The sequence below is a fragment of the Uranotaenia lowii genome, chromosome 2 (assembly GCF_029784155.1).
Source record: "Uranotaenia lowii strain MFRU-FL chromosome 2, ASM2978415v1, whole genome shotgun sequence".
In the NCBI taxonomy this organism is placed as follows: domain Eukaryota; kingdom Metazoa; phylum Arthropoda; class Insecta; order Diptera; family Culicidae; genus Uranotaenia; species Uranotaenia lowii.
Window position 1 is genome coordinate 213,818,884 of NC_073692.1, and position 13,323 is coordinate 213,832,206.

At 34.5% G+C, this 13,323-nt stretch overlaps 1 protein-coding gene across 1 annotated transcript in view; it reads left to right on the forward strand.

The window, feature by feature from the left end:
- LOC129743761 (protein bicaudal D) overlaps positions 1-13,323 on the forward strand; it is a 90,171-nt gene that overhangs the window by 51,717 nt on the left and 25,131 nt on the right. The window lies entirely within an intron of this gene.

Sequence of the window (13,323 nt, forward strand, 5' to 3'; positions counted from 1 at the left end):
AAATAAAACATGTTTAGAGGTTCCGCAAACGCGATCTTTAAAAAAAAAGTCCACTTACCAAAAAATTGATTTAAAAAAAATTCTAGATCTTAAACTTTTCACAAAACTTTTGTATTTTATATTTTTTAAATTTATTTTTGAATTTCAGACTACACGTACAATTAAAAAATGATCCGAATTTGCATAACACTTTTTAATCAGTAAGATATTACCTAAAATATATATTTTATGAGAACATCAATTTTATCTTCAACTGATCAAAATGCTAGGTACATTAACTCACGTTATTTTATTTATTTACATAGTATTTCGTCTCACGACATAACTTGACGAACATAATTCCTAAAATTCACTCGGTCCATGGCAACTGTTCTCCAATTTCTCGGGCACCCTATGTTCGCCAGATCACGCTCCACTTGGTCTAACCACCTTGCTCGTTGCGCCCCCGCTCGTCTTGTTCCTACCGGATTCATAGCGAACACTTGTTTTGCATGACAGTCGTCCGGCATTCCCGCAACATGTCCCGCCCAGCGTATCCGGCCAGCCTTCACCACCTTCTGGATACTGGGTTCGCCGTAGAGTCGCGCGAGCTCGTGGTTCATCCTTCGCTTCCACACTCCGTTCTCCTGTACGCCGCCAAAGATGGTTCTTAACACTCGTCGCTCGAATACTCCGAGTGTACGCAGGTCCTCCTCGAGCAATATCCATGTCTCGTGCCCGTTGAGAACAACCGGTCTAATGAGCGTCATATACAGGTTACACTTCGTGCGAGGGCTAAGTCTTCTCGACCGCAGTTGCTTGTGGAGTCCATAGTAGGCACGACTTTCGCTGATAATTCGCCTCCGGATCTCACGGCTGGTGTCATTGTCTGCGGTTACCAGTGAGCCGAGATAGACAAAGTCTTCGACTATCTCCAGCTCGTCGCCGTCGATCGTGACCTTGTTATTACTGGACAAGCGGGTTCGGTCGGTCTCGGATCCGCAGGCCAGCATGTACTTCGTCTTGAACGTATTAATCATCATCCCAATCCTTCCTGCTTCGCGTTTCATTTTGCGGTAGATCTCCTCCACCACCGCAGATGATCTGCCGACTATATCGATGTCATCGGCAAAGCAGATAAGTTGACTGGATCTGTTGAAAATCATAACACAACAGAATAGTGTAGCTTTTATTTATTTATTTATTTATTAAGTCAAACTATGTAGACTACAATACTTAAAACTACTTAAAACTAATGTAAGCTATTGTTTTGTTGTTCTATGAAGTTGTTTTTGAATGCCTTTTTTAATTGTGTTTTGTTTATCGCTACGTCTATAATTTCACTTTGTAAATTGTATTTGTACATCATTTGATTAATAGGTTGATGTTTTGCATAGTCTTTTTCGTAAAGTTTAATGTAGAACAAATGTTTATTTCTTAATGGACGGGAGGGTGCGTAAAAATTTAGTTTTGAAAGTAATTCAGGACTGTCTATTATTTGTTTAACAACATCATTTACAAATGCAATTTGGGAAAATTCTCTGCGTTTACTGAGAGGTTCTATATCAATAAGCTTACATCGAGATTCATACGATGGCAGAGGAAAAGTGGTCCAATTGATTTTACGTAGCGCATATAACAAAAAATGTTTTTGAACTGATTCGAGACGTTGCTCGTGAATATTTGAATAAGGATTCCATATGATGCTACAATACTCCAATATCGAACGAACATAGGATATATAAAGTGATTTTATGGTGTACGGATCTTGAAAGTGTTTGCTGAAACGTTTTACAAATCCTAGCATGCAATTTGCTTTATTGATGATATTGTTCTGATGTTCTACAAACATGAGTTTTGAATCCAATATGACGCCGAGATCCCTTACAATTTTGCATTTTTGTACTGGTTAATTGCCTAATTTTGTTTCAATGGAAGGGTAACTTTGCTTTCTGCTAAATGATGTAGAGTTGCATTTTTTAACATTCAATTGAAGTAAACTTTTGTTGCACCATTCAAAGAAAACATTGATTTCGTTTTGAAATGTTTCAGCATCTTTGGTTGTTTTTATTTTCAGAAATAGTTTAATATCGTCGGCGTATATTAGGTATTCAATCCGTTTTAGAATAAAGGAAATGTCGTTAACGAACAGTATGAAAAGGAGAGGTCCTAAATGAGACCCCTGAGGCACAGCAGAGGTCACAGCTACATATTTCGATAATTCGTTTTGGAAACGAACGATTTGTGTTCGATCAGTTAAGTATAATTGTAACCAGGAGAGAAGATTTGGATGAAAGCCATTTTCTTTTTAATTTGAAGATTAAAAGGGGTATGTCAATGCGATCAAAGGCTTTGCTAAAGTCGGTATAAATAGCCTCAACATGAAAGCCTTTGCTCATAAAATCGATAACGTATGTAACGAATTCGGGAAAAATGGTTTTATTTTATTTCCAAAAAAAACTAACCAAATCTTTCTTGAATAAAACAAATTAGAAATCTGAACAATTCCCCTATGTCTAATCATTTTCCTGACTAATTACCTAAACTACTTGAAAATAAGCATATTTTCATTCCGCGATAGATGACAGTTCGCTTTGTGGGCTTGATGAGTTCGGTTCGCTTCGGTTTTTCTCTCGCGGATCTCGTGTGGAAAATAAAAGTGATAAAATTAGTTCGGTTACCTACGGAAAATATCGAATATAGGGTCGGAATCGGAAAAGGGAACTTGTTTGGGAAATGATGGCTTTGATTGATATTCAGTTGATAAGTTGTAATTAAAAGAAATGTGATGTGTGGTGTAATGATGAAATGCAATCCAAAAAGCGGACGACGCTTAGTCAAAATGGCGACTGAGTCTCCGCGAATAATTTACAAGTTTTTTTGAGCAGCATCGGTGTTTTCCAAAAAAAAAAACGGAATATGGGTGTGTGAATGTATAAAAATTAAATGAGCGAGTGTGTAGGGAAAAATTATCGAAAGTATTCTTCGAGCGGTTTTCGTGCGTGGGTGGGAATCCATTCATTTATATATAGTCAGTGCATGGGATGCTAGGATTATATTATGTGTAAAGCACCAAACCGAATAGCGCCAGTAGGACTAGCGACGCTTTTTTACTAGCGAGATTTCTGTCATTCGCAGGTTTGTTTTTCTTTTTTCAGTCCAGTAGGCGATTTCGATGTAGTACTCGAACATTGTTTATGTTATTTACTGTACATTTTCCTTAGGACATCAATCGCATCAATCGTCTCCAAGGAAACTTGCGGTACGTCGTTATTATTTTCAACGTCGCGACGTATGCGACGTGTCGCTAGTAGGCAAAGCTGCTATGATTATTAGCGCTTGTATTTTGGATTTTTTCTGCATGTATAATATCAATTTTAAAGTACTGGCGCAATAAGCTGATGGATAATACTATTGTGTTTCTGAGTGGGCGGAATTTGGAAAAACTAGTCCGAATATTATGTGATATTGATAAAGCGCTGGTCAAACAAGAAGTGATTGGTCGTAAAGTAAAATTTGCTCAAGAACATGGCGTCCAATTCACCTTAATTGGATTATTTTTAATCAGCATGCAGTAGATATGAGTGCGTCTGTGTGTTGGTCAGACATGGCGCCCCGCGCCAAGCGAAGAAAACCCGATGGAGAGAGAAGACTATGAGGCAGCAATATGGTGAGAGCGTTCTAATTTATAAACATATTATCAATTTATATTTGTATTTGTGTAATGTATTTTCTTGTTCTGTTTCTCTCGTCGGCGGGTAAAAAGCAACGTGGCTGCCAGGTAGGCGATGGTGGCGAGTAGCAGAAGCTCGCAATAATATTTCATTAAGCGTTGCCAGAGTTTCAGAAAGTTCAACAAATTGCTGTGATGGATAAAATACATGCATTGATTTGAGTGAGCAGAATTTGAAAATTTTTTTTTTAACAATTCTTTATTTGAAGCGGCTCATGCCTTTAGGCTTTAGGGTGCCAAAATCGATTTTGTTGTTTACAATTGTTTTCTTAACTTAACACTTTGTGAGAGGAGAAAGGAAGATAGAAAGGGAAATATGAAAATAAAAAAGAAATTATGGACGAAGATCGATAGCTTTTAGAAAAAGGTAGATTTCGAACATGTAGTCCAAATCTAGCACAGCTAGTACATCTCTAACTGGAACATTGGGTGGTTTTCCTCGGGCCCTAAGGGAGTCTATTAAATTCGTTCTGGCGACAAGATGGACCTCGCACGACCAAGCAATATTCTCGATGTCATGGTAACCTTGGCCGCAACTACACAGATTGCTGCCAGCAATGTCAAAACGATAGAGTACCGCGTCTAAGGAACAATGAACAGAATTTGAAAATATTGAATATCGATGCAAGAAATCTGATAAAAAGTTATTCGTCGTTTACTGCTCTATTTTGTTATGATGCATAACTAAATATTTAATTTTCAGTCGTTAATCCTATCTATTTTAATACCTTTTTGTTCACCTCATCGTTTCTCAACATCTCTGTTTTTGATCAAGCGATGATTCTTGTCTCAGTTGTATTTTTACCTCTGGTAAAAATATAACGTTTGTTGTTGATCTAATATAGGATTTTTCGTTTTAGTATTCTTGAATAATATTGTTTCATGTATTTTTTTTCTTCAAAATGTAAAATAAGTCAATTGATAAAAAGAGGATCGTTAAAAATAAAAGGTAATGCTGAAGTAACAGCTGCAGGCATTCGAAGTTATGTCTTATTTATCATTTGATCCATATCCATCCATACATCCATATTTGTCGCTTTAATTTTTCTATTATTTCAGTATCGCATTCAATTATTTAAATATTTTATTGTTTACTACTATATTTTATCATCAGTTTTTTAGAATGCAGGCGTCTGGGGATAATCTGATGAAGCTATTGCAAGCGTTGTGGAAGACAATCATTGAAATTTTTACCTTCTTTTTGATGTGATAATGCACATGTGTTCTTGTGATCATACATATAACTTTCAGGTGCCTAAATAATCAATAATTGGTTTTTCACAGCGTATCCGTCCAAAACATAATTGAAAACTTATTATACATTTTATAATCACATTTATTTTCTAAACAGTATCCATGCATGCTGAGTGAGGTGATCAAGGAATCTATCTATAGGAAAAAATTCTTAGCTTTTTCTTTGAAACAACCACGATGCTGCTATAAAAAACTAACTAACATAAATCATGTTCTAATTTTCAGGAATTTTAAACAGAAGAAACGTATGCGGAAGCTGTTCTATTACCCAACATATTACTATATGAGCCCCTTCGAGCCAAAGGGGTATAAGTGTATAAAAGCTTATTTCGAGAAAACACGCTTTTAAATTGATATGTTTTTCATATATTTTCCGAGAATTTGTATTTTTTTTTTCGAATGTAAAAGTATGATAATAAAATTCAAAAAATCCAAAAAAATCATCAAATATTGAAATGTCAAAAAAAATTTGAAATGAATTACTCAAAATCGACCATTTGGTCACTTATACCTTATACTTATTTGGCTCTGAGAGGCTCATAAATGCATTTATAACTATATGAATTTTATAATGACTTATAAAAAAATATGATATTATTTATCCTATTAAGTATTATATTTCATTTGATTATATTAATCATTATATAAGCTATCATATAACATAGGTAAGGCGCATCAAGGTATGGTTTCTCCTGTTTAAACTAAACGAGACACAAATGTTTTTGGACGCTTGTTTCATCTGGTCGAAGTCTGCCGGTTTTAAAATCCAGCTTTAAAAATGATTTTTTTTTCTCAAGGGTATTAAAAGGATTCCTGCAGTTTGATTTCTTCAAAATGTTTCCATTCTAATACATTGTCATTATTTTTTTGTCGTTTTTAATTCTTCAGGTGATTTGAACTCTCTGGCTCATTTAATCTAAATGTTTCAAACTTTTCACACATAGATATTATATTTTTCATACCTTCTATATAATGTTTTTTATGTCAATTGTTTTATTATTTTTATTATACTATTTTTAATATTTTATTACAATATACTGTACTGTATTATATTATTTCCTTTGACTATATTTTATTAACTGTATCGTTAATATCTAATATATAAAGATGAGTTGGGCTATATATATTTGTATATATATATATGCACCATATACAAATCCACACCGCTTAACCGATCAGCTTGAAATTTGGTACAGTGATGTAAACGGACATGAGAAAGGTCGAGGTAATAGTTTTGGGCCCCTCCCGCCTAAGAAAAGGGACCCTCCCATACAACTTATGTTTTTATTCCCACGAATCAAAAGTCATGGCACCCATTTGTCAACCGATTTTCGTTTCCTTTGGCGGGATTGTTTTCACCATCACCATGGGCCAGGCATTAGAAACGACCATCCAAAGTTCACGTGTACTGGAAAGCACATCAAAGCTTGCTGAGCATAAAAAAAATTGAAAGAAGAAAGTTTGGCGGGTGTTTTTTCCTTCTACTGTTCAAAGCACGTGGTACCGGTGCGAGGCATTTGATTGCAATAATGAGCCTTCATTTAGGATAAAAAAAACTACTCGCCTGTTAGGAATATATTGAGATCAGTAGTTGAGAATCTACTAGAATATGCATTGTGTAAAGTATGGATAAATTAATTTATGTTCATTATGAATTGACTTCTTCAGTTGAATAACTATTTGGACTGAAAACTAATGTTCCAGCTTTTTCGAACCATCTATTTTCATATTTTTGGAACTCCTCATAGGGAAACAATTAATAAAACTGAGGGTTGTAGGTACAAGGCTGCGATTTCAACACTTTGATTGCCGTGTAGGAATTTAATTTACAATAGGAATTAGACAATTAAACGCTCATTTTATGCAAAAAGTTAAAACGAAATCCAACGCACGAGACTTTGAGTAATTTAATCTGAAGTTTTTAGTTTTGTACAATTCAATTTCATTTGTAAATTTTAACCCTTCATTTCATGATTATTTATTTATTTTTCCTCAAACAGTTGGAAATGATGAGTACATCAAGAAAAAAAAATAAAATTAAATTCGATTTTCCCCATTAATTGTTGCAAATTTGTAACTTTATGAAACGAAGGGTTACAATTTTAAGTTATCATTGATCATCGATGTGTTCAATTCTACCATCCAATTATAAGAAATTTTAAAAAGCACATTGAATCTTGCAGAGGTTTAAGCGGAAATCTATTAAGAAATTTCTAAGTACAAAATTAAACTTAAATGGGTTTTCCATTCTACGGGAGATCTTGAAAAGAGATCGTTAACATTTGTTTACAAGCTTAATACATGGGATAAGATAACCCATGGAAATGATAAAAAATGGTATCATTTGATAAAAAAAATATTTTAATTCAATTGAAGCTCCCCAAAAAATTTTGGGTGTAAGCCAGAATTGCCGTATACTGACCGGACAAATCCAGCCAATTTTATCAAAAAACCTGGCCAAATCCAGCATTTGATTTCAAAATGTTCAAACCGATATCCTGGCAATATCCGGGCAAACTTGGTCAAAACCGCGGAATTATTCAGTAAAAATAACTAAAAATATACTTGCAATATTTTTTTTTTCAACAAACCACATCAGCAGATTTTCAATTGTATATCAAGCTTCCAAACACGAGAGGAGATTCGGCAGCACTGTTGTGAATAGGTGGAGGGTGTTGTGCTCATTTAATTTTTTCTAAAGTTTATTGCGAAAAGTGAACGATAAATGATCAACAAAGTGTATAGTTATCGAGAAGGAAAATTTTCTTTGCCCTAAAGTTTTTTTTTCTACAAAAACGATTATTTGGTAAGTTTTTACATTTTTAATTCGTCTTTGCAGATGAAAAATGAGCGAGAAAAATTATTTTGCCTCTGAAGCAAAATCTCTGAAGGTAAGAGAAACGATACACAGAAAAAAAACAAGTTTTGTTTTTCTGTTAAATTCAACATCTTAAAAATAACACGATAAAGAACAATTTAAGAAAAGGAAAAGTAAACTTCTCGTTTGCTATAATCGTGAATTGAAAAAATAAGGTTTACTTAAAGTGCAGGTTTAAGATCAATTTAATTTACATAAGATTCGAATTTACCGAAAAAGTTCAAATTTCAGAGATAGTTTTTTTGCAGTGCAGATCGAAGGTTCCTTTTGTTTTGTTGCATGGGATTTTCTTAGCGGAAATATTTCAACACAGAGACAGTGTGTAAGTAAAGACCGTCAACTATTATTTTTACATCAACAAATTTTCTTATGAAGCTTCATAAATTTTACAATAATCTCACTAAATTGTAAACGATTGTGCTGAGTAACAAAGAAAATATAGAATGAAGTTTAAAACAAGAGAAATTAACTCTTCACCATAATAGCGAAAATAAAATTTAGTTTTGCCTATCTTTGAAAAAAATATCTTTGGTCTCTCATCGGATCGAAAACAAACGGAGAGGTGAAACTAAAAGTTGAAAAAATATTTGTACCTATAAGCAGCGATGCCAGGTGTTGGGGATGAAAAATCTGGGCAACTTCGAAAAAAAGTCTGGGAGTGTCTGTGCATAAGGAAGATCACAATTTTTTGTACTAAACAAGAAATTTGGCGATGCGTGTGAGCGGGGGGGGGGGGGGGGGGGGTTGTTGTTGTGGGTTATTTTTAAGTTGAGAACTATATAACAAACACTGTTTCTCACCACGTACCATGCCGATCTTATTTTTAAAAAAATTGTTTGATGATAATTGGCCAAATACCAATGGATACAACCGAGATTTCAGTCTAATCTGGCACTTACGGATCAAATCCGATACACGAATATTGATTTCATCGCCCAATTTTGAAAGTCTGGAAAATCTGGGCACTTTCAGCAAAAATCTGGGCAAAATCTGTGTCTGACCAATATCTGGAAGAAGGGTCAAAAGTCTTGGTTTTACAGACAAATCTGGGCACCTGGCAACCCAGCCTATAAGTTATTTTAATTCTTTTCGGAGTTTCAGCTATGGTAAAAAGGTTTTCCGTGGGCTGTTGAGTGTCACTTAGAAGGATTTGCTGGACGAAGGATGGAATCAATAATTATTTCGTGACGGTGTGTATACATACTTGTGGATTTTATCTGGTGAGTGTTTTTCTTTTTTTTTTTTTAAATTTTCTTAGCTCTTGAACAATGCACAATTAAAAGGTTGTGAAAAGCGGTTTAACACGTTCATCGCCACGTCACCCATATATGGGTGACGGCTCTCTTAAGCAAGGTTGCCGCTCAGTTCTGCCACGCGTTGTAAATCTGAAGCTCTCTCGCTTTACTTTCATGCTCTGAGATTTTTTTTGGGCGACGAACGTGTTAACAAGAAATTTAACTAAAATTTGAAAATACTTCTCAACAAGAAGATTGTTTAAATAGTGCTAAAATGATAAAAAGTTGAAAGGCACAGACCAGGTCAGGGCTCACGAAGATTTTTTTAAATTTTGATTATAGTCGAAGAAGTATGTTTGATTGAAATGATATTTAAATTGAGTACAGGTAATTTTAGAACTAATTATTTTCCATGACACTTTTCATCCCTAAGACACTTGTATTGTTGGTTGTGAATGCTGATAACTGTAAAATTTATCTGGAAAAATAGATTAATTAATCTCGTCGTGTGAACGACTGTTTACTATTTTGTATGACAGTGGGTTGGTTCTAAAGTCGTGCTTCTTAAACATAATTTATGTTTTTATTTGGGCTGAGTCTAGTTAGATACACATAAGCTCATTGGGGGATACGGGGGAAAAACAGTAGTTCTGTAGTAAGCCCAAGAGGGTTATTGTGATCGTGTGCAAAAACGGAGGGTGAATTTGAGTATTCGATTAGTCAGGTTTAACAGAAATAAAATGTAGGAAAAATTGGTAAGAAATGCTGACAGCTCGGATTTGTGTGGTTCACTGGTGTAACGTAAGCTCATTTTGAACATTTTTTAAATAACGAATTCCAAACTAGTAGAGAAAATTACAGTTTGTTGTTGTATTATCTTGTCGTTACTCGTTCGTAATCTCAGGAAGTAACTGTTTTTGCATTTTCAATGCAAGTGGTAGTAGATAGTTAGGTTATTTAAGGAAATTTACAAAAAACTTATTCAAAAATGTCATCAACCGATAGCTGATATCCAGTTTACCAAACTGTTCGCTTAACCATCAAATAAAACTAGAAATAAAAACGAAGTTAAATTATACAAATGGAACAAAACTACAAGTACCAAAACATTAAAAAATTGTCAACGCAGCATTCCTGTTTTACAAGGGCTTATACGAGTACGCCTTTTTCACAAAATGTATTTATTGTACAAGTAAGTGATTTCAACAGAAAAAAACATCAAGTTTTTAAACTTTTCAATTAATATTTTTGTTTCTGTTTTTTTAAGGATTTTGACAAATGTATGGAAATTCAGTTTAGATTTACATTTCAGAACTCCAATTTTCTGATTCCGACAATGATTTCAGAGTACATTAATCTCCCATATGTTAAATCTAGTTGAAGTAGCTTCCAAACCGCATGAAAGCTTCTTTGAAGCCTTCTTTTGATTACACTGCTGCTATTTGGAAGAAATCTTTCCGCTTCAGAGTTCATTTTTGGATGAATTATTTCAATTTTGTGGAAGCTTGTTTACAAGTCACATTGCAAGAAAGGCTTCAGGAGTCATTTAATTCACAGCAAAAACTATTGAGCATATATGTAGGCGTTTATCTGACAGTAAAGCAGAAAATCATTGACATTGATTCAAATAGTTCAATTTTTTACCTAGTTAGGCATATCATATATTTATTTTAATTATTGAAAAACAACACAAAACTGAAAATCAATAAGATTTAAGGACGGACTCTAAAAAAGTTATTTTACGGTACTAGCGCGTTATTATTATGATTTTCAATCGGACGTTTTTGTTTGTAAGCTAAGGCTATTTGCGTCTTTATAATCGGACGTTTTATTAAAATTATTTTCATTAATCAATGTGTGCTTGGAAAAAAATGCTCGATCTATCTCACCCTTTCGTTCGTCGGTTGTCTCACTTTCTATGATTTAATAGGTTTTTTCGCGGCTCTACTGTTGTGCCCGGGAAAAACTTTTTTATTCTCATATGTTTAAAATGTACTAGGCCCCAGGAATGGTTTACGTTTAGTCAGTTTTAATTTTCTTTCAATTTTTTTTCAATGTTACAGTAGGATTAAAAAATCGGTTTTGGGATTAATAATGTCCCTTCAAGCATCTCTAGTAATCGGACGATCTCGGTACGATATTTTTAAATTGGTTAACGAAACAAAAAACTAGGAGATAAGGTTTACAGGTTAAAATAGTCAGATCCATGCACTTGTCAAAAGTGTTTCCAGATCGTATCCTTCAACCCACACCCACAAACAAAAGTTTTTTGCTAAGATGCAGAGGTGACCTCGGTCTTAAAGCGCAAATTTATATCTTTCATCCTTTTCTCTATTTTTCCTCACTATCTATTGACTACTAGGACGTGGCCGGCGCCGTTATTGATGTTCAAAGAGAGAGCATCAGTTTTGTACATTGAGAATGAGCTACTAATCCCAAGAATCATTCTTTTGACCTTTGTACAAAATTGATGGCCTCGGTCAATCACGGAGTAGCAACCATTGGCGATGTGGAACTTGTTCTACTGAGCCACGCCTGCGGTCATGGAATTCGAAATGCATTTGTATAAAATACTGTCAAACATATAAGATTTTTTTAATAACATGAATACGTCAATAGTCAAAACTGTTGAGAGATTATTTATACTTCAAAAACTTTAAAAGCATTTCGAGTTCAATGATTAAGGTGGATGTGAGTAGTCAATCAAGCTAAGCTAAGCTAAGCTGTATATCAAGCTTCCAAACACGGGTCATGATTATTTCTAAAACTTGCCATTTAAAACTTCTTTTTGAACGTAAAAATGAAAAATTATAATAATTATAAAATCTCACTTTTTGTTACGTTTTAAAAATGATGTGAATAAATCCGGGCAATATCCGGTCTTTTTGCAACAACATCCGGGAAACCGGGCCAGACCGGACTTACCTCAAATTTTAATTGAACCTGGCAACCTTAGATTGAAATGTTTTTCGTGATAGAATGGATAAGCATTCAAGGGAAATTTTTTCAAATTTCTTTTAGCAAGTATGAAAACTATTAGTTATTTAATAATATGAAAACGACAAACTTTGATAATAATCCCAAATAAAACTTTAAGAAGACTAACAAAACTTACAAAGCTCACATGGCCAAACATGGTCCAATTTGTTATAATGATGAACAAAAAGCTTTCAAAATTTCAAAAAGTCAAACGACTCATTTCGATTTATATTTTATGTGAACCCGAGCAAGGCCGGGTAAAATCAGCTAGTATATTAATAACAAGGGCAGGGGCATCTGGGTATCCTCGTTTTACAAAAAGAGCGGGTTACCGTGTATGCTAGTACCGTATTGAATACTAGACGTTCCTCAATTTATGTCAAGGGAATTTGGCATGGTTGAGAAAAATAAAGTATTTGATTACTTTTTGTAAAATAAGGACGCACTCTTTTTTCGGAAGCCTTGGCGGCGGGATTATAATTTGCATGCTATCGTGGTTAGTCAACAATATGATTATAGCTTCTCGAGACTTTTCCCTTTTTCACCCTGGATACCGTTAGTGCCTCTGCTTACGATTCCATTCCTTTAGAAGTCTCATTGAGTGGTTATGATAGTGTTGCGTGGTAGCCAAGATGGACGTGTGGGTTATTTTTTTTGCCACAACCGCGGCGCTGCCGTAAACCCAAGGTGGATACAATACATACATACATATTTTCATTCCGCGATAGATGAATACATATTTTTCGTGATTGTTACAATAAAAACGAATAATTTGGATTATGCGCCCTTTTGTTTTCTCATTTGTCTATTCGAAAAAATGTCAGCGGCTTTTTTTTTTAAAAAGAATAACTTTTTGCCTTTTGGATCACTCATCATGCAATAGGAGTTTTTAAGCAAACACCAGCGACACCATGTCCTCCATAGTAGAGTTTAGATTAGTTTGGTTTGGAAGCTTTTGTGAACAGCAAGGCCGGATTAAAGGGGGGAGGGGGGCAAAAGGGGCAATTGCCCCGGGCCCCCCGGCTTAAGGGGGAAAAAAAGTTTTAACGAGACTTAAATCATACTACCTAAATTTCTACAAATGAATTAAAAGTTATCAAAACTAGAAAATCGTAATGAAAACTTGAAATATAACAACTAAAGGGGACCCCGTGAATTAATATCTAGAATAATTTTCCTCTCACATAAATTAAGGGGGCCCTTATGGTAAACAATGAAGAATTTCTCCCGCATTTTTCGGGCTGAGAACATCAAAATCTTGGTAT